Source organism: Podarcis raffonei, chromosome 4 (assembly GCF_027172205.1).
Source record: "Podarcis raffonei isolate rPodRaf1 chromosome 4, rPodRaf1.pri, whole genome shotgun sequence".
Lineage (NCBI taxonomy): Eukaryota > Metazoa > Chordata > Lepidosauria > Squamata > Lacertidae > Podarcis > Podarcis raffonei.
In genome coordinates this window covers 33,071,593-33,099,592 of record NC_070605.1, presented here as the reverse complement: position 1 = coordinate 33,099,592, position 28,000 = coordinate 33,071,593, and the positions used below count along the sequence as shown (strand labels likewise).

Below are 28,000 nucleotides of genomic sequence, written 5' to 3'. Positions count from 1 at the left end.
ATATGTATTGCTCTGCTATGGATCATATTGGCGAGGCCGAGAAGGGGTCTTGCTGCCTGCCAATTGAGCAATTTGGCTTCACCCCCAGAGGCACACTCCAGTGTCTCTTCAGACAGATGGATGCAAACGACAAAAACAACAGACAAGTTCCAGTGCTGGCCCTTTCAAGTTGACCTGCTTTCCTTGGGAAGGGGAAACTAACAAGATTTGTTACAGGAGGCGTTTGCAAGGACAGGAGTATCAACATGACCATTAAAATGCTATGTCACACAGTAGAAAGTATTTGTTGACATGCCTAGCCATGGAAGCATGGAATTCATTTACCCCAGCTCTTTACAACACTGAAAGCAGTGAATACAGAACATTCTGCTCTTGACAACTGATGGACAGACCGCCTTTTGCAGTAGATTTGTCAGTCTTAGTATCAGGCGTTTTTTGGGTGTCTCTTTCCCCACAACAACAGCAGAAATTGCCTGGGTTGGGATTTCACTCACTTTTCTCAGCGAAGAAGTGCTGCCTTGAGTTGGGCAGAAGTGGATGACACCAGCTAGGAATACATTGCAGAGGTAGGTACCACTGTATCTGCACATAAACATGATTTATGTAGTTGAGAGCTTTGCATCTGCCCAGAGGAAACTGGTGTCTCATCTACTAACAATATTGATGCAGTAATTTAATAATAAGACTGCACTCAGCATGAACACACACAAAGCAAATCCATGGTGACAGAGAGAGAACTAACACACATAAAACCCATCTTGAAGCAGACTTATCTCTTCACAGGGCAGCTATATACAGTGGTACCTTGGTTTACAGACGCTTCAGGTTACAGATGCTTCAGGTTACAGACTCCACTAACCAAGAAATAGTACCTCGGGTTAAGAACTTTGCTTCAGGATGAGAACAGAAATTGTGTGGCAGCGGCGCAGCAGCAGTGGGAGGCCCCATTAGCTAAAGTGGTACCTCAGGTTATGAACAGTTTCGGGTTAAGAACGGACCTCTGGAACGAATTAAGTTCTTAACCTGAGGTACCACTGTATATGCTTACTAAAGAGAATGTTGCCTCACTGAAGTAAGATACAGCACCCACCAAACCATGAGTTATAATTCAACATTAATGCAGATCTCCATATTAATAATTTGAATGCAGTAATTGTTATAATGTGTAAGGAGGTGATTCAGACACAAAATGCATCCCCTTGGGCATCCAATTGCATTTCTGTTCACCTGAACTCCTTGTTCTCTGAATATTTCAGACATGCCTCATTTTATGCACCATCCTATTAGATGTGGTGGCAGTCACAAACATCAAGCACTTAAGGAACCTGCAACATTTCTCATCAATGTGGGCTGGTCTCATGCTAGCTGCCTCCTACCCTCAGCTGTAGATAGGAAACTGGTCATGCCTATTAAAGCTTGAGCTACAATATATCACAGAGGAATCATAAAAGTATAGAAAGCTGGCATAAATTACCCCTATTCCTAATTCTCTTCAGGAGTGGGGCTACTGCCTTAGGAATCTGCAGAGGGGAAACAAGTCTTTAAAAGAGAGTTTGACTTACACCACCCTTTCTGCCAGTATAAATTCTGCCAGGTTCCAAGGTCATGAGATCAAGCTGGATAGAATTAGAATCCACTATAAATTCCCCTGGCCCACTCCTAGTCCTGCTACTCCTCTGAAACATCCTGCCACCAGGGCTTATGCCAGCCTAAGATTCCCAAGTCTTAGCTCAGCCAGCTGAGCCCTGGCTGACCCAGGCTGAAAGAGTTATGCCAGCATAGCTCTGGCTGAGCTGGAGATCTGCAGCTGATCTGGAAGTTCTTTGGTTTTGATTGCTCCTTCAGTCTCTAAGGCTACAATTCTATGTGCAGCTGCTTCTGAGTTACACTGATTGAATACTGTGAGATTTATTTATTTTTATGTGGTTATTTATAAAATGTAGTTATTTACTTATGCAGCTCTCATATCAGGCCAGCGTACATCAAAATAAAAACACAAAAAGCAGTACAAGGCAATCATTAAAATGGCTGTCTAGTCTTTTTTTTTTAAATCAACAACAATAACTTCTGTATAAACATGCATAGGATTGTGCCACAGGGTGCCACAATTCCCTTTTTCTTTCCATTTTGCTCCAGCAGATTAACATGGCTAGAACATAATGAAAAAAATGTAATTTTAAGAACTCAAAATACTTAAAAAATGAAATGAGGAATACAAGGGAAGAAGGGCTGAGTAATTAATTATAGCTCTGTAGCCATAGAGCCATAAAGATACAATCAAATGATATGAAACAGAATAGGTGTTTGGATGAAGGGAGTTGAATAACAGTCAAAGAGCTGAACACAGAAAAATAGCAAAATAATGGATGGTCCTTCTGCTGCCCCCCCCCCCCAATGCTCATTCCTGTTCCAAGTCCCACAGTCTCTTCTGGAAGCTTACCCTTTGACTGAAGACAAACAGTCTGAACACAAACCATTCAGTAAGGTTGTCATACTGATACACACTATTGTGCCAGATACGTCCCTGGTGTATCTGTGGCTTAGCTAATGGAGCTGTAAAAGAAGCTGATGAGACCCAGTGACCTTACTAGCATTTCTGGGGGCAGGGGTTTTTTTGTGCTTTATCATAAGGAAGGTGGTGGTGGTGGGGATAGTTAGATACATTTTTGGCAGCAGGTACACTCACTTCAGGATTCTTTCCATTAATTCAGCTTTTTTCAACAAACAAACAAGCAAACCAAACTCTGATGCTGCAGCATTCTTTTTAAAATGGCTTAAATCAAATTTTTATTTTTAAAAAAAAGAAATTCCAGATTGTAAGCTAGAATAAAAGAGACTGTCAGACATTTTCTAGCTTTACTGTGATTTATTTTGGAAGTCAGTGACATTCAAAACACAAGATGCTTACACATGCAGAAATCTTATCTACTGGACACCCTTTCTGTATTATAAACAAGGCTAAATGAGAAGCGCAAGGCAGAAGTGTGCATCAGCTCTGTGTGTGGCCAAACAGGCAAATTGGGGTCTTTCCCAGCCTCCCAAGTAAAAATGTGATGTCATTAACCCACCCCACCCCCCATTGGATCAGCATCTCCACAAATTCTTGTGTCAATTTGTTTGGCAAGGCAATTCAGGTTTGGGAAGGCTTGGGCAGAATGCCTTTGGAAGGTTCCCCTCTGGGAGTGGGTCCACCTCCTTCTCATTACCACGTCTGCTGCTCATTCCCTTGCCCTCTCCCTTAGGGCCTAGTTCACACAACCACCATGGAAAGTGGAAAATATTGTTTCTTCATCTCATTCCATTCATTGTTTGTAGATGGAAGGTGAACGAGCAGCAGTGGCAAAAAGGAAGGACACCAGGGCCAGGAAGTCCAGGGATCATTGTTGGGCCCTTCACAGCGTGCAGTTCTCAGCAAGTGCCTGCTAATGATGATCCCTGATACTGACCCTGCCAATCACCATTGAATGAATCCTGACAAATCCTAGGGGAAATGGGAATGTCCTCCCAAATTACTTCAGCCACAAGGGGTAGGAGGTTGGGTGGGTGATAGTTATCTCCCACAACCAAACCCCAGAACAAAAACATCCCTCCCACAACCTTAGCTTAGAGAGGACGCTCCTCTCCATATCTCCACCTCCACCCAAAATCTGTAATTTTCCACAAAAAGGAGACTTAATTTGAGCCAAATTGCAAAATGGCTGTCATTCCAAGAATTGATTTCACACCAGGGCTTAGTTATGTGCAAAGATGGGCAGAGTGTTTTGAATGCTATTAATTACAAAAGCCCACATGCATGCAGACATATGCATTCCCAGTTAAATGATCTCAGGCAGGTATGAATTTGAACACCTATCATTGTATTAATTCAGCATAGCTGGGAAATAATGAAAAGTACATGGGGAGTTTGATATAAAAGCAGTGCCGATTCAGCACAGTGACAGTAATAAGATTCGGACTCTTTAAATTTCCCAAGCCATTTCTGCTGCTAAAGAGGTATACTCATGAAGTATAGCATCACCCATTACTTGGGACAGAACTAGCCAGATGTCAGATTGGCCTAAAGGCAGAATGAACTGCACCAATTTGCATCCGTTGAGGAGCAGGTTCATTTTATGAGGCTTTCTTTGAAATCCCAGAGGGCTCATCTACATCCCCTTGTGTGCCTGCGTAGCTGCATGAAAACAGATACATCTATCTATGAATACACACAGACTGCATGGACATATGGTTTATGGAAACATTATGGGATATGGAATCTGTGATAATGGAAGGAAATACATTATCTGGTTAAAAGATTATATACAGTTGCAAACTAAGTAGTTGCAACAGGAGTGGAACACAGGCTCTCTGGGGGGAAGATACAGTAGAGTTCGCCATTCACTCACCAACAGTTACTTTCCTTTGACTGATCTGTTTAAGTGGGCAATTGGATTCTCCAGGATTTGCTTCTCACAGTTTTGCAGAACTTCTCAGCATACAACACCATCTACTATTCTAGACCTGGATCGCAAACCTATGCAGCAGGGGGAAGCAGCCACTAATAATCTGATCATGAGGTGCTGGGAGTGGGGCGCTGTGCATTTCATTAAGGGACTCTTAATTTAAGCAGCGGCAGAGAGAGGTTTTGAAAGCTTTTGCTGCTGTCAGTCACCCAGCAGCAGAGGCAACCTCCACCCTGATATATGGAAAACAAGTTTCCTCATGCTGCAATGACTCTGGGCTCCTGTCTCTTGAAATGGCCAGCTGCATGGTCAGGTAGGTAGGAACTGTTGCTGAAGGTTTACTTTCACCAATGATCTGACAGAGGGAAGAGAACAGCTGAGCTGAGCAGGGATGCAGTTTAAAGAGTGGGCAATGCCTGCCCGCTGCACCCATTTCAGATCACATATAACTCTTTCTCAAAGGCACCTTTTCTCTTGTCTTGAAGAAGACCAGCACCAGGGTCTGAGGGTGACCTTTAGCAAAATGCCCCTGTGCTGGTGAGCCTCACTGGGCTTACCTGGGGAGTGATTAGAATGCTCCAATGACTGCCATGCATACTGACATATGCAGCTTCCCAAGGGTACCAGTACCAATGCCTGTTGCCCTCTGATAATTATGAGCTTTTAAAAAAAGTAACCACCACCAACAGCCTTAAAATACAATGTGTTTGGGGGTATTTAATTTTGAATATATCTAGGTGTAGGCCTTTGGGTCTTGTTTCGTCTCCTTTTTATTGTCTTGTGCTTTTTATTGTAATTGTGTGCTGTGTCTGGGGTATTTTGTGGGGGGGGGGAGATGGTTGCTTATGGTCTATTTTTACTAGCTGTAAATTATTGTGGTATTTTATTTTATTTTACTTGTATACCTTCTTGGGAGAGTTAAATAATTAAATATATTTAAATAAATGAACCAAATGAAGGACACACTGTCTTTAATTTGCCCAACAGCTGCCATCATTCCTCATCATTGACTATGCTGGCTGAAGCTGATGGGAGTCCAAAAGCGTGGGCACCATGTTGACTACCCCTGGTTTACATTGACTGAAAGCCACTCCTCACAATTTGAAAACGATGTCTTTCCCATATAGGGGTCTTTCAATAATGGAACCTAGGACCTTCTGTATGTAGAGGATCTTCTCCATTACTGAGCTGTGGGTCTGCTGGGAGACTGTTTTAAATGTCCCATCTATGTGGTTGAGAGCCAATTACGTTGGCCTTTCTGGCCTTATTTTTGAGCAAAGCGATTAGAGGTATAGCTCAATGAACTGCAGCAAGTGGGACAGAACTATTCATACCCCCCAAGTTTCTTACTTTGCACTGAAAAAAAATGAAGAAGGGGTCATGCCATTTAATAGAGGGCATATATTTCCTTATCTTCACTTTGCACAAAAAATGTCTCTCACATTTAATATATTCTCACAGTGTAAAGTTAATAACCACCATGGCAGTGTGAGGGAATTTATGATGGTCTTTCCCCCTTTGTGAGTTCAGTTTAAGAGGACCAAGCACAATAGAATGTTTGACCTCATTGCAAACTTATTGTCCATCAGTGCTTGGAGAGTTCTCCCTTAGTTCCATGTCTTGGTGGTGCAAACTCTCATTCAGTACAATGGAGAAGTCTGCTGGCTGATCAGGTTTGCAGGATAGACAGGGTAACAATGGAGCACTAATTTGCAGAGACCCTAAAGGTGGCCTCAGTGTAGATTTAGGAGTTACATAGATCTGTCATGGACATATGACTATGTTTACATGTAGAAGCCCAGTTTGTTCTGAAAATGATGACACATTTATGTGGGGTTTCTCATGCATCAGTCTTAACTTTCTGCATCAGAGGAGCTGCTCTTTAATGTTGAAAACTGCCCTCTTTGATGCCAGTGGAGTGTCATTGTTTATGCACTGGTGAAATGCACAGTATGAAACTCTCATCTTGTATCTATGGAGAAAATCTGGGTTGATACCACTGTTCAAACCTGGACTCAGTGGGTAGCCTTGAGATCCTCTCCAACCTTAAGCCAATGCTATCCATCTGTAAAATGAGAATAACAATAGCTTATGTCCCTGGATTGTTTCAAGAATGCATTAATCACCTTTGTGACAACTCTATGAATAGTAAGGGTTTTTAAATGCTCCTCAGACCTCCATACAGTATAAGAATTCCAGCCATGGGAGCTAAGAGCTATCCTAGGGATCTCCAAGTGCAACAGTAGATGTAAAGAAACCTGCTTGCATTAGATTTGACTTTATTTCTATATTTATATTGGAAAGGGTGTTTTTTTAATTTAAAAAGACATGCCTTCAGAGTATCCTGGGTTTAAAATAACGCATGCTCTTGAAAGGGTTTGATATTGGCCAAATTATAATAACAAGATTCTTTATTGTTTTAGATTTTTCATGCAGATATTAAGAATGGTTGTTGCAACAAACTTTGCAAACTACAATTTCTGCAGTGTCATATGCAATAACTGATCAGTTATTGCATTTTATTGTTTTGTTAACTTGTATTTTGTTATCTGAAAGCTGCCTTGTGAATGTTTGTTAAAGTGAAAGGTTGAATGCATATATCTTGCACAAGAAAGCTTAAGCAAATGAATAAAAGCCTGTACATGTTTGGACAAACAGCAAATATTTATGATCAGAATATAAACTTAGAATTTGGAGCAAGACTCCTACCGATCTTTAATTACAGCCAACTCATGCCCTGTGAAGAAGCTGCTGCAGATACTTGCATTGATTTGTACACCTTTTCTACAGATTGCCCCTGCTTTGAAGTAAATTATGCATGAGATTAGCTCAAAATGTGCTCTTCAGGAAATGTTGATCCTCCATCATTCATCGTATAATCATCCTTACAGCCCTTTTGCTACTAATAGGTTACACTGGTTAAAATACTCTCATTAATAAGTATGCATAAGATTAGCTCAAAATATGCTCTTCAGGAAATGCTGATCCTCTATCATTCATTTCATGATCATCCTTACAGCCCCTTTGCCACAAAAATGTTATGCTTATTAATAATGTTGACCCTTCTTTGTTTATGCAATAGCTGTATTGACAACATCAAAAGGCATTGGTTGGTGTTTTGGTTTTTTCATTTCTTAACATTGCAAGGAAAACTTGCTGGCGTTCGATGCTTCATTTTCTGCGACTGACAACAGTTGCAGAATATGCTTGTTTAGGTGCCTTGATATAACCCTATTTTAGAAGGTATTTAGCATCCATCATGTTAGCACCAAACAATGGGAAACACAAAGAAAAAAAGCAGGAATCTTTTATCAGATCCAACCCTGGCAGAATGTGAAAGATGTCATTAACCCACCCAAAGGATAGCTCTGTGAAGCTTGGAAAGTTGAATAGGGACACCAGTAGGACTTTATCTAATAAATGCACCACCTAATCTATTTTAAAACAGTGTTTGAGGTGAGAAAATTGTTTGTCTACATATGCATCCTATCTCCTTTTTGACACAATAACCTAGGAACTGGTACAACGAACAGCTATGTGTCTATGCAGGTACAATCAAAATTATTTGGTTGCAGGCTGTGAATGCAAAGGGATGAAATAAAATGAAACAGCTCCTTTGATAGAATTGTTTGCTTGGACCTGGATGTCATTATTATTCTATGGTTTGCAACATCAAGGTGCAAAGAATGGCACAACCTATCTGGCTTCTAAAGTATGATTTAAATCAGTTGGATCTGTTTTCTCCAAGGCTGGATGTATTTTAAATTTCCAAGCCAACAGGAGAGGCCATTTTACATGCTCGAAACTCAATGGAGACCACTTTCATGTGTGAATTAATGTGCAGCCTACATATGAATTGGCTCTAGGTTTTTGCACGCAAGGTTGGAACAGTCTTATGTTCACTGTTTTAGTTTAGAGGTTCTCTTTGCTTCCAGACCACAACAAAATGGAAAGGCTTTTGGTTCCTGTCAAGCTTTGACTTAACCAATTAGCCAAAAGTCCTGTTTTGACTGTGAGAACTAGTTATTACTTATAGCTGCCATTATGCTAGCTATTATGGATTACTAATTTTTACTTTTTCAGATTATGATAACACACTGAGCAAGTATTTAAAACTGGTAGTAACTGCTAGTTAAATGCCTCTTTCAATATGTTATTTTAATCTTAGAAAAAAATTGGTTCAACTTTCTATGTAGGGTAAGGTTCTGGGTAATTCCAATACTCAACACATTGCACTCCCAGCTAATTGAAAAGAAGATCTAGAAGTCTAGGACAGCCAACTATAAACCACAAAAAGAAAAACCTTGTAATCTTCTCCTGTGAAATGTGATATCCATGAATTACACTATGAATCTGAAAATCAGTTTACTTGGAAACAAACTTTTTGCTGTTTCTACAGCGACAGAGCTATAAAATGAAACTAGCAGGGCTCCTGCTGAAAAGGAAGGAGACACTTAGGAAAAAAAACAATGTTAATTAGCACCTTTGCACACAGGGGAAAAACAGAACAATTTTCTTTAAATCTGTATCCACCTTTAGAACCATTAAACAATTTCTTTTTTTCAAGCCATCATCATTAAATTTGTCTATCCTCTTCTAAATCCATCTCAATCAGTGCTGGCAATTTCCTCTAAATTAATACACCAAACCACCCCCCTGCTGAGCAAAACAGCTTCGCTTTTCAGATAGGCCTCACTGTAGAATGTATAAAGACGGTGTCAGACTCATCCCTGTCTTCATTGTGAGTCTGATGGAGAACTGCATTAGTCTGAACAAAAGCATTTCAAGGCATCTCAGAAATACCCTGGGTGTACAGCCTGGGCAAACAAGCTGTATCCTCCCTTTCAAGCTCCAGTTACCCCACACCTAGTGGTGGGCTGATGCCATACCCAGATTCCACTGTGGTGCTCTTCTCCCTGGCAGGGAAGAGGGGAGGTGACTGTCCTGAGAAGGCAGGAGGACATGGATGTGACCCTGGACTCTTGTTTATTAATTAATTTATATATTACAGCGGTACCTCGGGTTACAGACGCTTCAGGCTACATACGCTTCAGGTTTCACACTCTGCTAACCCAGAAATAGTACCTTGGGTTAAGAACTTTGCTTCAGGATGAGAACAAAAGTTGTGCTCCAGCGGTGCGGCGGCAGCAGGAGGCCCCATTAGCTAAAGTGGTGCTTCAGGTTAAGAACAGTTTCAGCTTAAGAACGGACCTCCGGAACGAATTAAGTACTTAACCCGAGGTACCACTGTATTTTTTCCCAATTACTACTTAATACCAAAATAGGCTTCCTTCATATGTGTTGGCTTACTAAATCAGGGCTTCTGTAATACATTTTGATAGACCACAAACCATCCCCATTTGTGTGCTGAACCATTCAAAACTTACAAGAGGTTTCTTGACAGTCTTAATGAGTTTCTCTGTGACTTCCTTTACCACATCCTTCATTAGACAACTGTCTAATGTGCAGTGTGTTAAATCCTTGACATCAAATGACATTGGGATTCTTTTTTTTATATACTCACAAATGCTGATTGAAGTATCGGTTTTCCAAACACCAAGACTCATGTTTGCTAAACAAGAGCACCTCAAATATAGACAGGGATAGGAGAAGAAGAACTAATGGCACAATTCTCCTTGAGCACAGGTAGTTAAGGTCACGGTAAACATATATCTTTTTATTCTCCAGCAAATCAATCTCTGGATCGTTTTATTTATTATTTTTCAAGTCTCACTATTTATTCAGTTCGGAATATTAGGGAGTTGGCTTTATTCACAGTGCCTCTTAGCCTTGATGCCGATGTTCTGCCTCCACAGCTGGAGACAGTAATGCTTCTGAATGCCAGTTGCTACAAAAAAACCACAGGAAAGGGGTGGTGATGTTTTTGTGCTCGGGTCCTGCTGGCAGGATTCCCAGAGGCATCTGGTTGGCCACTGTGAGCACAGGATGCTGGATGTGATCCAACAGGCTCTTCCAACAGAGCCAGTGTGGTGTAGTGGTTAAGAGCAGTAGACTCGTAATCTGGTGAACCAGGTTCACTTCCCCGCTCCTCCACATGCAGCTGCTGGGTGACCTTGGGCTAGTCACACTTCTCTGAAGTCTCTCAGCCTCACTCACCTCACAGAGTGTTTTTTGTGGGGGAATAGAAGGGAAAGGAGAATGTTAACCGCTTTGAGACTCCTTAGGGTAGTGATAAAGCGGTATATCAAATCCAAATGCTGCTGCTTCATATGTTCTAATATATGCCAATGTCGATACATGATGTTAACTGTCTTAGAGCTCAGGTGGAAAGAGCCCTGTATGTACTTCCCAAACTGTAGCCTGCCTAAACGTCTGTCTCCTGCTCTTGTTCTCCTCAAATCCATTTTTACTGAAAACAATTATTCATCTGTGAGTGTCACGGTAAATCTGTGCACCTCAACGTATGGCGAAAGGCAGTTTGGGATGACACAGTTTTCAAAGCAAGAGTTATTCACTGCTCTTGGTCTTACCATAGGAAAAGGCCTGCTCTGCTCAGTGGTCAGCTTGATTCCTGAGCTCAGCAGTCAGCAGGACGATTCGCTTCTGATTTACAGCTTCCCTGGGCTGCCAGCTCATAATAGAATGAGGACTAATATGCAGGCGATGGCTGAAGGATGGCAGCAGATATTACAGGCTATTTGCAGCAAACTTGTAATGTGTTTTTGGTGACACATTCCCACCAGGGGGTGCATCAGCATATTGTGTATCAGCTGGAGGCTGCAGCATATATTCCAGGTTTTTGAGGTGACAATGGAATGAATGACCACATGGAGGTCTGAAGCTGAATGAAGTGGTTTGTTTTCTAACCAAGTAATTAAGGCTGCCACTGCAGCTTTTAAATCTGAATGCAGTGATGTATTGCTTTAATTCTAACACTGTTAAAGAATATGAGGGTTTTACACCATTCTGGTGTGCAATGCTTCCTCACCTATCAGAATTCAAACTCAAGCCAGTGGCAGCTGGTAAGGTAGAAGGCAGGGAGCTCACTATTAGTCTGAGCCACTGCCGAGGACAGAGATAACTCTAGTTTTTGAGCCATCATAGTCCCTGCAGAGTTCTACAATGGCAACACTGAGGCCAAGGAGAAGACAGCCGACATGCTGTGCTACCTCCTGAACTGGTTGTGAGAAATCAGGCAGGTGCGAGCTGGCTAAGAGCAGATTGAGTTTGGTGGGGTGGTGCCCCATTCAACTTGATGGACCAGCCTCAACTGCCTCAAGAGATGCAGACATACACCCTTATTCCACCCCTCCTCTTCTGATTTGCATTTCAGATTTTGTGCAAATATAAAGCTCTTTATATGAGTAAAGCTATCACCATTCTGATTTAACCCTCCATTTGTGACATGACCACTGCTTCACTGTCTTATAATAGAATTTAGCTGGACAGCCCTTTAAGGGAGCTCTGCAATGAACAAGATGGTAAGTACCCACAAAATGGTCTCAGAGATTATTCTTTATACAGCTGATACCATCCTGCTACCTTCTATCACTTTAAAGATTCTTATGAAGTGGTTTGGAATTGGAGACCAGGGCAAAACTGGTGGTGTGCAGTTCTAACAGGAGCTCAGTAGCAGAGGAGAGTGGATAAGGTGGAACTCAGGTGAATTTTCCTGGTTGTTATATGTGACAATGGAGTTTGTGAGGGGATGAGATCCTGATCTAACTTCTATTATTATATATTTCCTCTCTCCCACATTCACTTTTTGGGGTTCTAACTGAGATGATAGATATTCAAAGCACAGAATAGTGGTACACACACACACACACACACACACACACACACACTGTCCTAATCTAGGCAAAACTGGATTAATGGTGGCTGGCAGGTCCTTAAGCTTTGAAAGAATGGGTTCCTTAGTCACTGATGGCATCTGACCATTTTACATCACTTTGGTTAACTGCTTTTGGGACATTCATGGATCCACTCAATTTACTTGCAGGTTTAATTGTCACCTGGTAAGAAAAGTGACCTCTTTATTTAGATTCAGACCTGACCATGCTCTGGCAGCCATGTTCTGGATTCAGACCACCCTGGTGGCTCTTTCTGATACACCTCCTGGTGGAAATGTGCCACCAAAAACACATCATGGAAGTGCTCAAGGTTGCTTTGTATTGTTTCTTCTGCAAGAAGGTTCATAAAATACAGTCTGTTCTGTATATTAGATTTTTCTTTTCTCTTGGGGATATCTAAGAATCTAACATTAATTTGTTTGAACATATGACCAGACCTTCATATACCTTCCCAGTTTTGTGAAAATGTGTTATAAAGCACTAGTGTATATATCTGGATAACGTTTTCTTCAAAATTATATACTATACTGGATTTTCTTTCCATACAGAATCTCTATTCTTTTTATGGCCTGCTGAGATTCCAACTTCTCTTTGAATCTGTATTTGTTACCTTTTCTTGTCCAATACTTGTCACTTGTCACCCATTTATCAAGTAAGTGATGCTCATTTTCTCAGGCATGCAATAGGGCAAGAAAATCTTGTAAGTGAGGAAAGAAAATATAGCTATTTTTATAGTCAAATTTCTTAACCATTAAAAAGAATAAATGTCTTATCTGCTGGCCCAGATTTTAAATGCAATGGGGGGGGGGGAATGGATGCGCCAAAGTTACTGGTGACACTTGTCAGAGAAAGTTTACAGACTGCATGCTGCACGCTGAACTATTGTTAAAACCTGTAGGCAAGGTGACTATTAAAAGGAATTGTTCTGCTTCAAAGGTCTCCAGGAAGAATGCCATCTCCTTTGGTGTTCTATCTCTCCAGCAGCTTTCGATGTCATGGTGAGGCTTTGATTTAACACTCTCTTAATTCTCACATTGTGCCTCACTCAACTTTGAAAAAACTTTCAGGGTTTCTTTTCTCAGCACTAGACTCTTCTTTCAGACACCGAAACACAATTTTCATTGCATTTATTCACAATGCCAACACTGGGGGCGGCCATAGTTTATGTTGTGGCCCTTTCAATGACATGCCACCTAGATAATTTCCCTTTCCATAAGATGATTTCATAAGGCTGTGAAATCCCTCCATCTTGAATATTTTATATGGAATGCCTCCAAGTGATCTCAGTCTTCCAGGACAATCAGGTATCCAAAGCATGCTAAGATGTTTTCTTAATTGTGTTTGGATGTATGGTAACTTCATGTTTGCAGTTGATATTAAGTTATAACTATTGCAATTCATGGGGTGGGAAATAAAAAGAAATTTCCTCTGGAGCCTGGTTGAGGGGCAGAAATTCCCTTGAAATTTTTCATGTGAGATGTTGTACTCACTTTGATTGAGTTTATGAAGAGGATTTTCCCCACACCTTGTTCTGTAGTTTTAAAAAACAGTTACACCTCTCATTGGTTTAGGAACACAGGAAGTTGTATTATACTGATTCCATCTGTGTACACTGACTGGTAGCAGCTCTCTGTGTTTCAGACATGCCAAATATGTGCTCTGATACTGAGCTTTGGCCCTGTCATATTGTCTTTTCTTTCTTTGCCTTTGATAAAAGCATCATGAATTCTCAACCCCAGCTGGTATCCTTCCCCCCCCGCCTTTCTATACAATTAAAAAAGGACCGTTGCGGCTCTCCATAATTTCCTAGTGAGCCCTCTGTTTCCTGGAGTGCTCATAAAAAAACCCACACCTTTCCCTCCAGAAAGCACAGTTGCCGTGTTTAGCCCTTGTACCCCTCTGCTCAGTCATGGGTTGCTCACCCCTGGCTTGAAAGCAGGAGAGAGAGAAAATGGGCAATGCTCTTCCACTTCCCAAAGGCTTGTCATATTCTGGGCAAAGTGGCTCTTTCTCCTGCTACTTTACTTGGGTCTGAGCAACCAAGTGGCTGAGACCCTTCCAGCCATGTTGTTGTTGTTGTTTAGTCGTTTAGTCGTGTCTGACTCTTCATGACTCCATGGACCAGAGCACGCCAGGCACTCCTGTCTTCCACTGCCTCCTGTAGTTTGGTCAGACTCATGTTTGTATCTTCGAGAACACTGTCCAACCATCTCGTCCTCTGTCGTCCCCTTCTCCTTGTGCCCTCCATCTTTCCCAACATCAGGGTCTTTTCCAGGGAGTCTTCTCTTCTCATGAGGTGGCCAAAGTATTGGATTCTCAGCTTCAGGATCTGTTGTTCCAGTGAGCACTCAGGGCTGATTTCCTTAAGAATGGATAGGTTTGTTCTTCTTGCAGTCCATGGGACTCTCAAGAGTCTCCTCCAGCACCATAATTCAAAAGCACCAATTCTTCGGCGATCAGCCTTCTTTATGGTCCAGCTCTCACTTCCGTACATCACTACTGGGAAAACCATAGCTTTTACTATACGGACCTTTGTTGGCAAGGTGATGTCTCTGCTTTCCCCCCCTCCCCAGCCATAGGAAAACACAAACCACTTCCTAAGAATGGTACCACAGGGGCTAGTTGGATGGCTGCTGCTTGAAGTACTTATAGAGATTATAGAGATTATAGAGTTTCCACTTACATACAGACCCTCCAGTGGATGTGGACTCTAGGATATTACTCTGACATTACAGTGGTACCTCGGGTTAAGTACTTAATTCATTCTAGAGGTCCGTTCTTAACCTGAAACTGTTCTTAACCTGAAGCACCACTTTAGCTAATGGGGCCTCCCGCTGCCGCCGCGCCGCCGGAGCACGATTTCTGTTCTCATCCTGAAGCAAAGTTCTTAACCTGAAGCACTATTTCTGGGTTAGCAGAGTCTGTAACCTGAAGCGTATGTAACCTGAAGAGTATGTAACCTGAGGTACCACTGTATTTACACTGGAGTTATTTTCTGAATATTATATATTATATTTCTGAATATTTCTGAATATTTTCTGAATATTAATTTGTCTGGGCTTTCCCCAGGCATCTGTATGAAAAACCAGTTCATCTTCAACCACCACCCCTGCCACATCCTACACCTTCACCCTCCTCTCCATCACGCCCTTCTCTCTTCACCAGTTGCAAGTGTCTGGGAATTTGCCAAGTCACTTCACAGCGAGCTCTTGAAACCTGCACAGTATTATTTGTGCCATATGCATTATATCCAGTTGATGAGCTCAAAGAGAATCGAAGAAGTGGGTGAATGGCTAAGGCACAAGTCAGCAAATTAAAGTTATGAGTTAGATGCAAGATGTGCTGCTTTAGAATACCATGGAGTATGATTTCCATTTTACAGATGAATAAATATGATGGTGTGTCAAAGGCAAAGATGGGAATAAAACTCAGGAGTCATTACTCATATAGTCTAGTGGTTTGACAAAGGCCACCCTGATTTCAGGTTCTAACAATAGCTCATTAGAAACACATCTTTTTATAAAGTCCTCTGAGATCCTGATATGAAAAGAGCAAAGGTGGGTTTTAGAATATGAAGCAAACACTTTCTGCATTGTTCATCTAATCACACATTATTGACTTTATGCTTTTTATATTATTGGCTTATTTGTGAGCAGTATCTTTTACTTCTTACTGTTAATGAAGAGCCTAGAAACCTATAGAAGCAGTCTATTTCTCACACATTTACAGAACACAAGAACTTCTGGACCCTCTAAATATAATGATCGGCAGTGCAATAATATGCATGCTTACTCAGAAGTAAGCCTTATTGACTTCAATGTGACTCACTCCCAGGTAAGATGAATATGGATTGCAGTCTTACTCTCCCATTAGTTTCAGTTGGTCAAGATGATAAGGGGCATATGTATTATTAAGGTCAGGGAAGTACTCTATCCTGAAAGCTTGCTCTTGTGCCATTCCTTTCATTCTCAAATAACACATCACCGTGTTCATGAAAACAGGCCACTCACATTAATTGAAAAGGGGGGAGGGATGAGTGGTCAATTGCACTATATAAATAAGTTGTGGGCAGTTCTTCAGATGATATTGAAAAAGAATGAAATGTCTTCTTCTCACAGGCAAATCTATGAACTTCTGTAACAATAGCAGAACATTCGTAAAGTTAAGATAACCACGATGTTCTTTTAGTGGAAAAAGAAAAGAAATACTCCACTTGAAAAGGTCTAGTATTCAGCCCAACTTTCTTTGCAGCATACAGCTGCTCTATTTCTTTGCCTGTTTTATTTGGCCTTGTTTCAATAGCACAGGAAGAACATCAGCAGGAGCTTAAATTATATGTGCTGCAAAAGTTTTGCAAAATAACATCTTCTGTTTTTTGGAGTAAATTATTTTGGGTTAACTTCAGCAACACTAATGTTATAATCCTATATAAAGGTAATTCATTTCCCCATCACTTTCCTTGCTGCAAAAGTCCAATTTTAGGGGGGAAGAGAGTTTGCTGCATAAGAGTGCCCAACTGTGGACCCTGAAATTGCTGGTATATGATTGAATCCCACCTGCAAATATAGTGGCAGGCCAGGCACTATTGGACTGAGTTAAAATGACTGATTGAGAGCAAGCTCATGACTTTCTGCATACTCTGAAAAGCTTGAAAAATACAAAAGCCATAAAATGAAATATGAAAATTTAAAACCTAAAACATTTTTTCCTATCAATGGTCTTATCTGACTTCTTGAATGCTTCTTTCTTGGAACCTGGTTTAAAGTAACTTATATCACCACTTCACAAATGTCATGAATTTTCTACCAGATATCCCAAACACATATGCATAGAAAGAAGTCACAAATATTTGTTAATCACTTTGGAATAAATGAAATGAATGAACAAATAACAGATTATTTCAAGAGACTGTTCTTATAAACATCTTTGTGCTTCCAATCACAAAGTTCCAGGTGGAAATATGTGAGAATATTTTTTCTAATACTACTTAATAACTGTAATGGAAACTATATGTAGACTATTACTTTAGTCTGAAGCAGATATGATGGTGATGAAGTGATGGTGATAATAGTAATGGAGGCACCTCAACTATTGGTCTTCAGGTCAAAAGAAGAAAGGGAAACAAGGCAATAGCACAAGAGAAAGAAATTCAAGTTTTCAGAACTGCACAGAAATAAGTCTGTCATGGCTCTGTACACTTTTGAAGTCTTCACTTAACAATCTCTGGGTGGCAGCACCAGGGTGATTTATTTCAGTAAAGTATACTCTAGGGTGAAGGATAAAGCAGTTGCTATTCAGAAGGTGGAGGGAGAGAGGGTTTTACGAACTGTTGAAACTCTTTCCCTGAGAAAAGTAACCTCAGCGTTCCTCTCCAACCTTTTTGCATTACAACCGGGGGCTGGAGAGAGAATTAAATTCAGTTCACATTTGAAGATGAACCAACACAAGCCATACTTTCCAAAACAATATGCAAACTGAACCACAGGGGTTTTTTTTTGGGGGGGGAGTGCACTTCTCTGAATTTTGTAAAGTGCTTTTCCAGCCATGTAATGCACCCAAAATTAATATGCTATGGTAAAATGTGCATAAAAATGCATATATTAGTGAAAACAGCATGGAAAATACATCATAGCAGGGAAATTCACAAAAAAATGTGTACATAATAGAAGAATTTCACACTAAAATGCTGATGAATTTTCAGGAGGAATTCTAAAATTAATAATAATTGCAAACTGGTGTTGAAAAAAATGACAAGTGGGGTGTCACAGGGTTTTGTCTTGGGCGTAGTGTTATTCAACATCTTTATAAATGACTTTGATGAAGGAATAGAGGGGGTACCCATCAAATTTGTAGATATCAAACTGGGAGAGGTAGCTAACATCTCAGAGGATAGAGTCAGAATCCAAGATGACCTTAACGGATTGGAGAACTGGACCAAATTAACAAAATAAATTTCAGTAGGGACAAGTGTAAGTTTCTACACTTAGGCAGGAATAATTAGGTGCACAAATATAGGATGGGGGACACCTGGCTTGGCATGTAAAAAGCATTTAGGGGTTTTAGTAGATGGTTCAGAGCCACAATACCTCAAGGACCACTTCTCCCCATACAAACTGACCTGGACCCTGCAATCATCATCTGAGGCTCTTCTTCATGTGCCCCCTTCATGAGAGATCTGGAGGGTGGTGACAGGAGAACAGGCCTTTCCTCTAGAACCAGACCTTTGAACTTTAACTATCTTTTAGAAGTGGGTGGGATGTTTTTAATGTATTTATTTTCCCTCTTGGTTTTAATGTATCTGTGTGCACGCACAGGGGAAGGGGGGTTGTCTGTTTGTATTCAAGTCATTTCGGGCTGCCTTGGTCAAGATAAAGCGACTAACAAATTCAATACATAAATAAATGAACCACAAGCTTAACATGAGTGATACAGTGTGAGGCAGATGCTTAAGCTATTCTAGGCTGCATCAACAGAAGTATAATGGCCAGATCAAGGAAAGTAATAGTACCACTTGGTCAGCCCCCACCTGCAGTACTGTGTCCAGATATGGGCATCACAGTTTAAGAAGGCTATTGAGAAGCTAGAAAGCGTGCAGAGGGCAACCAAGATGAAAAACCAAGCCTTATGATGAACAGTTGAGGGAGTGGGTATATTTCACTTAGAGAAAAGCAGGCAGACGTTTTATGATAGTTATTTTCAAATATCACATGGGTACTGGAGCAAGTGCTTTCTGTTGCTCCAGAGGGAAGGACCCAAACCAATGGATTCAAATTATAAGAAAGGAGATGCTAACTAAACATTTGGAAGATATTTTGGACACTAAGACAGTGTTCGACAGTGGACCATACTACAGTTTACAGATTACAGTTTAAAAAGGAAAGGAAAGGAAAACACTGGAAATTATTAGAGAAACCACCAAAATTTCATCCAAAGAAAAGTTCAAGGTGAATTTGAAGGCTCATACAATGACATTATTTACTTTCAGAGAAAACACACCCAAACCAGCCAATTGTTTTATTCTGTAAAGGCTGCACACTGAGAGTATGAAATAATGTGGACAGGAGGAAGGTGCTTTAACAAACATACTTCAGTATCCCCCTCCATTCAGCCTTTCCTGCTTTTTGTGTTGTTCTGGGAAGGCCCACTCTGGAGTCCCAGGTGGGGGCGTCAACATCCTTTCCTCTGATTGCTTAGCAACAGGGATTAAGTGTCCTGAGCAATGGTGCTACATGCAGAGTGTCAAAGCATTATAGAGCTACATCTGTGCTTCCTTCTCTAACTTCCTTCAGAAAAGTCCTATTGACTTACTTTTTAAAAACAAATGAAAGCTAAGTGCCTGTGGCCCTTGGAAGCCTTGCCCCCCCATTGTACCCCTTCTACTACATGGTGAGACAATATTTCTAGTGAGCTTTCCATTATGATTCCAAGATAAATTTTGTGGCAGTGCTTGAATCACAGGGAAAAGAAGGACCCAGAAGTTTCTACCACGTAGTTTTAGCCGAGTATTGGTGAGTGCATTATTCACCCCTTTTCTATGCAACACTCCCCCATGCCCCTCTCACATTCATCACTCTAGGAGGGCAGTTGGATCTCTGTCTCTCTATTGCTCTGTTTACTCAGCCTGTCTGCCTATTTCACTTTCCTGGCAATTCTGAATTGCAGAGGGGTCCTGCCCCCTTTATCAAGGTAACAGGAAGATCTGATTTAGCTAAAATGGGGAGAAGTCATTGGTGGGACTTATGGATTTTGGTAAGCTCCCCTCCCTATCCTTTTCAGCTGCTTTTTCCTCGATGCTCAAAGCTAATTTTCTCTTAGTTATCACACCTAATCTCTTAAAAATACACCGTCATCATGTTTGTTGTATCATTTTGTTGTTGTTGCATGGAGTAAATTGGTCAGAATGCTGTAGTATGTGATTCTAGCTGTTTGCTACTTTTATTTTACACAGAAAAGTCAATAATCTTCAAAAATAAATAAATAATTTTCATCAAAGGCACTAGTCCTGTTGTCCCTTTGGTTTTCTGGAATAATGGCTTTATATGTTAGTTATCTTATATTATATAGCTGGATACTGCCTTTCATCTGTTCCATGGCAATGAATGGTAACAATTCACAAAAAAACTATCCACAAAAACTGAATACTGATCCGATGCCATCTACATGCTATGAATTCTCATAGCTGTTTACTCAAGAGAATGAAGGTCAGCCACTGAATTGTTTTCTGTTTAGTCAATATTGTCCCATGTGTTTCTGCTGCCCTGTTTTTTGGAGAGATTTGTCTCATTGAAAACCAAATCCTTACATCAGGATGTCAGCCATGAGCCTAGCTTGCAATAACTAGAAGTGTTCATTTTCTTGGCTTGGAACTTATATTATCATTCTCAGCCTTCTTAAAGCCCACAAGATCTTATTAAGAAAACACTGAGGGACATAGGAAGCAGTATGAATGGACAATGAGTGTTCTCATGAAAGTTGGACAAACATTGCAAAGCAATGTCTCAATTTTTGAGCAACTGTGGTTGCTTTTGAATCCATTTTCTAAACTCCTCCCATAAATTTTCTTGGAATGTTTCTTAGCACGAATGTTCATGGGAACTGTTTATTTTTTTTAAAGTATTGCAGTATTTGGGCAAGTATGCACACATAAAGTTTATATACGTGTGAGTCTATTCTCAAACTGGGAGATGCAATGCTCATTCAAACAGAAACTCAGTGGTAACCATGGGGCTTATCCTGACCAGCCAAAACTCAGCCAAAAAGGAACACACCATAAGTTAAAGGTGTAAAACAATTTAAATTAAAAAGCAAATTGCAGAAATTTATGCACTATCCCCAAACTAGAGATGCAAATTTTCTGTATGTATACCATAAGTCTTTTGATGATGATTAGAATTCAAGATGATGGATATCATCATTAGATGCTATAGCCACTTTCTCAGGCTCAGGTGCTACTGCAGAGATTTCAAGCTGTGCATTTCCATCATGCCTTTTCTTCACTACCATTTTGTACATGACAGTACAGGTGCCAGAGATCAGCGCCAGAAGCAATGAGAATTGTTCTTGCAGAAGGTTACTGTTTAAAGAAATACAGGCATTATGCATGTAGTTTGGCTGCAGACTTCCATCTGGCATCTGGTTGGTCACCGTAAGAACAGTATGCTGGACCAGATAGGACTTTGGCCTGACCCAGCAAGGCCAATGTTGTTATATGGAATTCACAGAACAATAGACGAGAGCTGGAGCAGTCCTATACTATTGCAATCAAAGTCTTACCTGGGTTCTCTTCTATTGCCATAATTCTGCTTTCTGAATACTGCACCTCTTTTTCACTTTCAGTATACAACATATGATTTCAACCAAGTCTTTTCCAGTTTAGAGATGGGAGGACTATAGATAATCAGGGCTAAGATTCAGAGAACAGGCAAAAAATGATTAAAAGACAGGTCTGATCTGTACCAGCAGATGCCCCAATATTTGTGGGATGTGAAATGAGGGATACAGATAGGACTGAAGGTGTTATAAGTCTCCCACGAAGAATACAGAATATTGCTGTTGGGTACTCCAAGTCACAGAATTTAAGCAAGTCATCAGATATTTAAAGATGAGCTGGTGAATGTGCAAAGTTGTTAATTTCAGGAAATGAATATGAAAGACACAAGAGCACAGGAACCTGCCTTCTATAAGCTAACACAATTTATGTATCTATCTCAGTGGTGTCTACTCTGAGGGCAGCTGCTCTCCAGGGTTTCACTGGCTCCTTCTCACCAGAGAAGTTAGAGATCGAACTCGGGTCTTCTACATGCAGTGTGAAATCCATCCATCAGTATATAAACTGACGCTTGCTATCAGCAACTCTGACAGGTGTTGCTGCTCAAAGATGTTAGATATATTTCATAAATTGTTATTGTTCAACTTTTTCTATTTTGATTGGAATTGGGGACAAATTGTGGCGATAAATAATATAACCATTTCTCCTCCTCCTCCCCCCCCTTTTGGAGAGGATAGAAATACAAAACTAGAAAATCCAGATGATCTCTTAATTGGTTATTGATGAGTGCCCAGGGCAGTTGTGACTGTTTTCACTGATAGAAAACTCTCTTATAGCATATGATGCCAACATTGATCTACCTTACTAACACAGAGGAACATTCTTCCAACACAAGACCCAGGTAGAAAGACGTAATCACCCACCAAACACAGAGTATGGGTGGTACTTGAACTACCTGGATGGAAGAATAATGCAAACCTGATTCACTTCAGTTCCATAAGACGCTGAGCTGAAATTCTAATACCTAGCCATACACAATACATTTTTTTTTCTTGAGACCATATGCCAGCATCCTAGAATGGTATGATTTCAAGTCCAATTGAGTCTTTTGTTTATAAGAAGAAAATTGCAAAGAAAACTAAGCAGATTCCATACATGATGGGGAGCTTCTGAAGTCGTGGAGAGCCAGGAGTCATCAGGAACTCAATGTCTCAAAGCCTGTTTCTTCATGCTCCTCTGAAGAACTTAATGGAAAGTGGTGGCCTCTTTCTTCTTTCCTCACAGTATTTCATCTTGTAGCTCCTTTTATTTTTCACTTTGAGCATTCATGTCTCTCCTTAAATTTTTGTGCTTATTTCTCAGTCTCTGAAGACTGCTTCACATATTCCATTTTCTTAAGGCTAAATGCAAAACATTTCACATGTACCCATTATTACAAATGACAGATACAAGTGTTTCCAGTTCAGGAATCATTTGGATAAAACATTAAGATGTCAGGATTGCCCTGCCCTGTGAACACATTGGGAAAGCATGTGATTCCTTCATTGTGGCATGTGAAGCTGCTTTGAGGGTTGTCCCCCATCTAAGCAGAAACACTGGTTATGCATTTCTTTCAGTATAAACATCAATAGTATAGAAAGAACAATCCTTTCCTAGAACACATGTGTGTAGGGCATAGATCTTTGGGAAATAGGTTGAGCAATCATCCGGCTTCAAAAAGTACCTGGGAAGCAGTTCTAAGATTTATGATCTTTGGGACTGTGAGCACTGATTTGTCCATGGCATCCGAATACATACTTCTAGAATCAAGGACCTGTCAACATCTCCCATAGTTGATATATATACAAAGCATAATATTTTTAGTGGAAAGTCCATTTAGCCTCCTTTTTAATTCTGGGATGACTGCAGTGGCCACCAATTAGTTTCTGGGCTCAATTCACTGTGCTGGTTTTGCTGTATAAAGCCTTAATGTAGCTCAGGAGCCCAATACCTCAGGGACTCTCTCTCCACATAAACCAATCTGGCACCCATCATTTAAGGCTCTCCTGTGTGCCATATCTGAGGGAGATGTGCAGAGTGGTGACATGAGAATGGGCCTTTTCATTGGTGGCTCCCTACTTGTGCAATGCTATCCCCAGGGAAGAACACCTTAGTTCTTAACTGAGAGGGTGGCAATTTAATTGTGCCTATAGCCTCTTTTTGTCCTCATCCTTTTAAGTGGCATGGGTAAGATTTGGTCCTTTTATATGCAAGTCTTGTTTTTATTGCTGTTTTTATATTTGGTTTTAATGTTCTTTGCTATTTTTGTTTGTATAATGCAAATCATTTTAAGTCACTTCAATGTAAAAAGTTTATTATTAATTTATTATTAATAATATTTTTATTATTATGATCATTTTGCAAGTTAGTAAAACCTTATTTTACTTGGGCTGCAACTTGCTGTTTTACGGTGTTAGCTTTAACTGTCTCTGGAGTTTTGAATACTTATTCTTGCCACATTCTCTAGTTTTCTGCACCTTGCTAGATGCCTTGAGGTCTTTGGAGGACAGGTGGCAAGCATGCACACATTTTAATAACTCAATCAATAGCAAGAAGTATGCTTAGCAGACTTCTGCTGACTTTGCCTTGAATCAGAGGCAACTCCCACGAGTGTGACTTTAACAGCCATACTGGTGGTTTGAGTTCAGATCCCTCATCGTGGCTGGTCAGCAACAGAGAAGGTTGTAGCAACTTGGTAGAGTCCATAGATTTTGATTTTCACTGATGTAGGCTAAAGAAAAATGAAAATCAGTTTTCTCTCCCCTTCCCCTTTTGTGCTGATCCATATCTCATTCTTCCTCAGACAGTCCTTTCTTTTTCCTCCCCCATCATCTGTTTCTCTCCCCACCCTGTGCCCTTTATTTTCCTCTGCATTTTGCTCTCTGCTTTCTTTATGATGCTCTAGTTAATGGCTGGATCTATACTGTGTTTTCTGCCTTTCTCTTTTCCCTCACTTATCTCTTCCTGTCATTCTATTTTTATGTGACTCAGTCTTGTCATTCCCTGTCTATTTCACTGATGCTGCTTTAAAAAAATAAAATAATCACATCCCCCCTTTGCTGCTTAGCTGGCTGCCACTTAATTCTCCTGTCTTTACCTCACACGTCCAGTTCCTCATTATCGCCTCTCACTGTCTCAGCCTATCATTTGCAGTTGAGGTTATTGTTGTTATTAACCACTCCTGGGTGGGAAAAAATGGTCAAAATATGAGAATTAAAAAAATGGCAGTGGCTCAGTAGTCGGGGAAGGGGCATTGACATCTCACTGCAGCCTAGACCAGGGTAAGGACATTTTCGGCTGTGCTGAAAGGATATAAATTGATGGCACCCTTGTTAAATTCCTCACAGGCACAGTGTGGGAGATTCTCAGTGCTGCACATGCTGCAGATCAAGCCTAACTTTAGAGGAACACGTCTCCCTCAGCTTCCTGACACCTTTGGTCTGGCAGAAATTTCCTTTCAATTAATGAACTCACAGAAGAATCACATCAGAATGAGAGGAATCCTGAACACAGGAGGCAGCAGAATGGCAGCTTCCAGCATGGATACCAAGAGAACAATTTTAGACACAAGTGGAATGATAGTTCAAAATGTGAAAACGTCTGAAAACATAAGGAATGATGATGTCACAACTTCCAAATGGGTGTACAGGTGGATGTCAGTGGGGTTTCTTTACTAGTCTTCAGTACTGGTTTCCAGGAAAAGACACGTCTCTTTGAAATGGAAATAGAAGCTCTTGCTTTAAGTACAAAAAGGGATCAATGTGCAATTCCAGATGAGTAGGGGGAGGCAGAAACGCTGTCAATGAGAAAGGGTATGTGTGTTCTGATTCTGGCAAGTAGGCTCCAATTAATGGTATCACTGTCTGTACTGTATCAGTTCAGGCCCTAGCTATGTGCCTAAATATTGCAAGTGACTCTGGGATATTTGGTCTTCCTTGCACTGTCTGTTGGCACTACAAAAATGTGGGAAGCCAGTACATCAGTGCATCAGTATTTAATTTCCCGTTTCCCCAGATTACCCCAACAATTACATCAGGCTTCATGGTTGATGCCATCGGCAGCCAGAATACTTCTAGGTTAGTGTATTTTTGAGTTTCCCTATAATTGTTCTCTGCCTTGAGCCTCACATTATTTTCTCTGCCCCTTAATAACGTCATACACTAATGTATATATGTCAGTAGTGGATTTGGGCTGTGTGATAGCACCAACTCTCCACCAACCCTCCTCTACGTGGTATCCAACAGTTGGTGGTTGCTGGATTTCACAGAGTAGCTGTGATTATACCCCATTCTAAATATTTGATTGTAGATGCGCCAGGAATTGTTGTTGTTTAGCTGTTTAGTCGTGTCTGACTCTTCGTGACCCCATCGACCAAAGCATGCCAGGCACTCCTGTCTTCCACTGCCTACCGCAGTTTGGTCAGACTCATGTTTGTAGCTTTGCAAACACTGTCCAAGCATCTCGTCCTCTGTTGTCCCCTTCTCCTTGTGCCCTCCATCTTTCCCAACATCAGGGTCTTTTCCAGGGAGTCTTCTCTTCTCATGAGGTGGCCAAAGTATTGGAGCCTCAGCTTCACGATCTGTCCTTCCAGTGAGTATTCAGGGCTGATTTCCTTAAGAATGGATAGGTTTGATCTCCTTGCAGTCCATGGGACTCTCAAGAGTCTCCTCCAGCACCATAATTCAAAAGATTCAATTCTTCGCCGATCAGCCTTCATCAGTGGTGTAGCATGGGTTGTCAGCACCCGGGGCAAGGCAAGTAATTTGCGCCCCCTAACCTGTGGATTTGCGCCCCCTAACCCCTGGATTTGCCCTAACCCCCAGATGTTGCGCCCGGTGCGGCCGCCCCACCCTGCACCCCCCACGCTACGCCACTGGCCTTCATTATGGTCCAGCTCTCACTTCCATACATCACTACTGAGAAAACCATGGCTTTAACTATACGGACCTTTGTTGGCAAGGTGATGGCTCTGCATATTAAGATGCTGTCTAGGTTTGCCATCGCCTTTCTCCCAAGAAGCAGGCATCTTTTAATTTCGTGACTGCTGTCACCATCTGCAGTGATCATGGAGCCCAAGTAAGTAAAATCTCTCACTGCACCAGGAATAGGGCCCATCATTTATGTATTTTTAGAATGTTAAGTCTGTGAATGTGCAAAAATAAGACATCTAGCAGGCATTGTTACTGAGGTGCTCACCTATGATGGTCTTTTGTGTATCCCTCCAAGTGCCTTGGCTATAGTTATTGTAATTTTGTCTGTGAAAGGCTAGATGTTAAGGACAGCCACGGCATGGAACCTTGCATGCACACCTGCTAGCTCCAGTAGGAGTGTCTCCCATCAGCTTTGCACATTTGTGTGAGATTTGTGGGCACACAGGTGCCTTTTCATGACTTGATTCATAACTTAAATCACCCAAAAGCACATCCAGAATTTAGTTCTCCTACAATCCAGTTGCAGCGCAGCACTCCCTTTAAAGCACCACAAATGCTGGTCAACTAATTAACAGGAGTTATTTCATGGAATAGGAATAGAGATACAACAGGTGCCTACTATTTGCATTTCCCAGGGGGGGAAAGTGAAGGTGTTCTTGTTTTCACAAACTTCTCAGCTGGATGGGCAGAGGGGGGTACCTCTTTGCCTGGGGTGTTCTTTGTTCTTATCTTTAATTGGAGGTGGTTTTTTTTTTTACAGTTTTAAACACTGTTTTTAACTGTTTTTATTGTATGAATATAAATTGCCTTGAAAAGTGTTTGATACTTAATATATGCTTATGAATAATAATTCATGACCATGATGGCAACAGCAACAACAGCCATTAGCATATCTAACAGAGAAAAACCCTCCACTAAAAGTTTGCACAGGATCTCAATCTCTCTAGTCATCCTATAGACATGGATCCTTCGTTATCCACCAACACCTTTTTCTCTTCTTTGTCACATAGGGAAAAACCCTTCCAGGGACAATTTGACCTACAACAAAAATCACATTAAGTCTCAGTGTTCAGTCTTGGGAGAACTGCATTTCATGGGCTGAGCCTGGAGGAGGACTTATTTATGGGACACTCAGACATGAAAGTTAACAGGGGCCTGGTCTGTTTTCTTCCTGTTAGAAGAGATTTATTTATTAAAAAATATTTTTATATTACCCCTTCTATAGATCTCAAGGTGGCCTACCACAACAAAACACAGCTTAAGAAAAAGCCTGCATGCAAACACGATAAGTAAAAACACATCACATTGGATAAATATACTGCAATACTACTATAACTACAGTAGGCAAGCTGCCTGTCAAGTCTTGGTAGCAGGAGCCACAAAAAACTTGCTGAATAAATGCTCAGTAGAATTGGTGCCTGCTTTATTTCACAGGGAATATGATTCCAAAGGCTAGGTACTGCAACAGAAAAAGTTTTCCTCCTGCCATCAAATGTACTTCAGCAG

At 40.9% G+C, this 28,000-nt stretch overlaps 1 protein-coding gene and 1 long non-coding RNA gene across 4 annotated transcripts in view; one reads left to right on the top strand and one right to left on the bottom strand.

Annotated features, from left to right (window-relative positions):
* The window catches only part of LSAMP (limbic system associated membrane protein), a 446,642-nt gene that overhangs the window by 103,458 nt on the left and 315,184 nt on the right, over positions 1 to 28,000 (bottom strand). The gene's annotated exons all lie outside the window — the stretch shown is intronic.
* LOC128412759 (uncharacterized) lies at positions 51 to 27,881 on the top strand. The gene is made up of 3 exons (XR_008330156.1): positions 51 to 566; positions 24,911 to 25,375; positions 27,720 to 27,881. It is a non-coding gene; the product is annotated as an uncharacterized LOC128412759 (long non-coding RNA).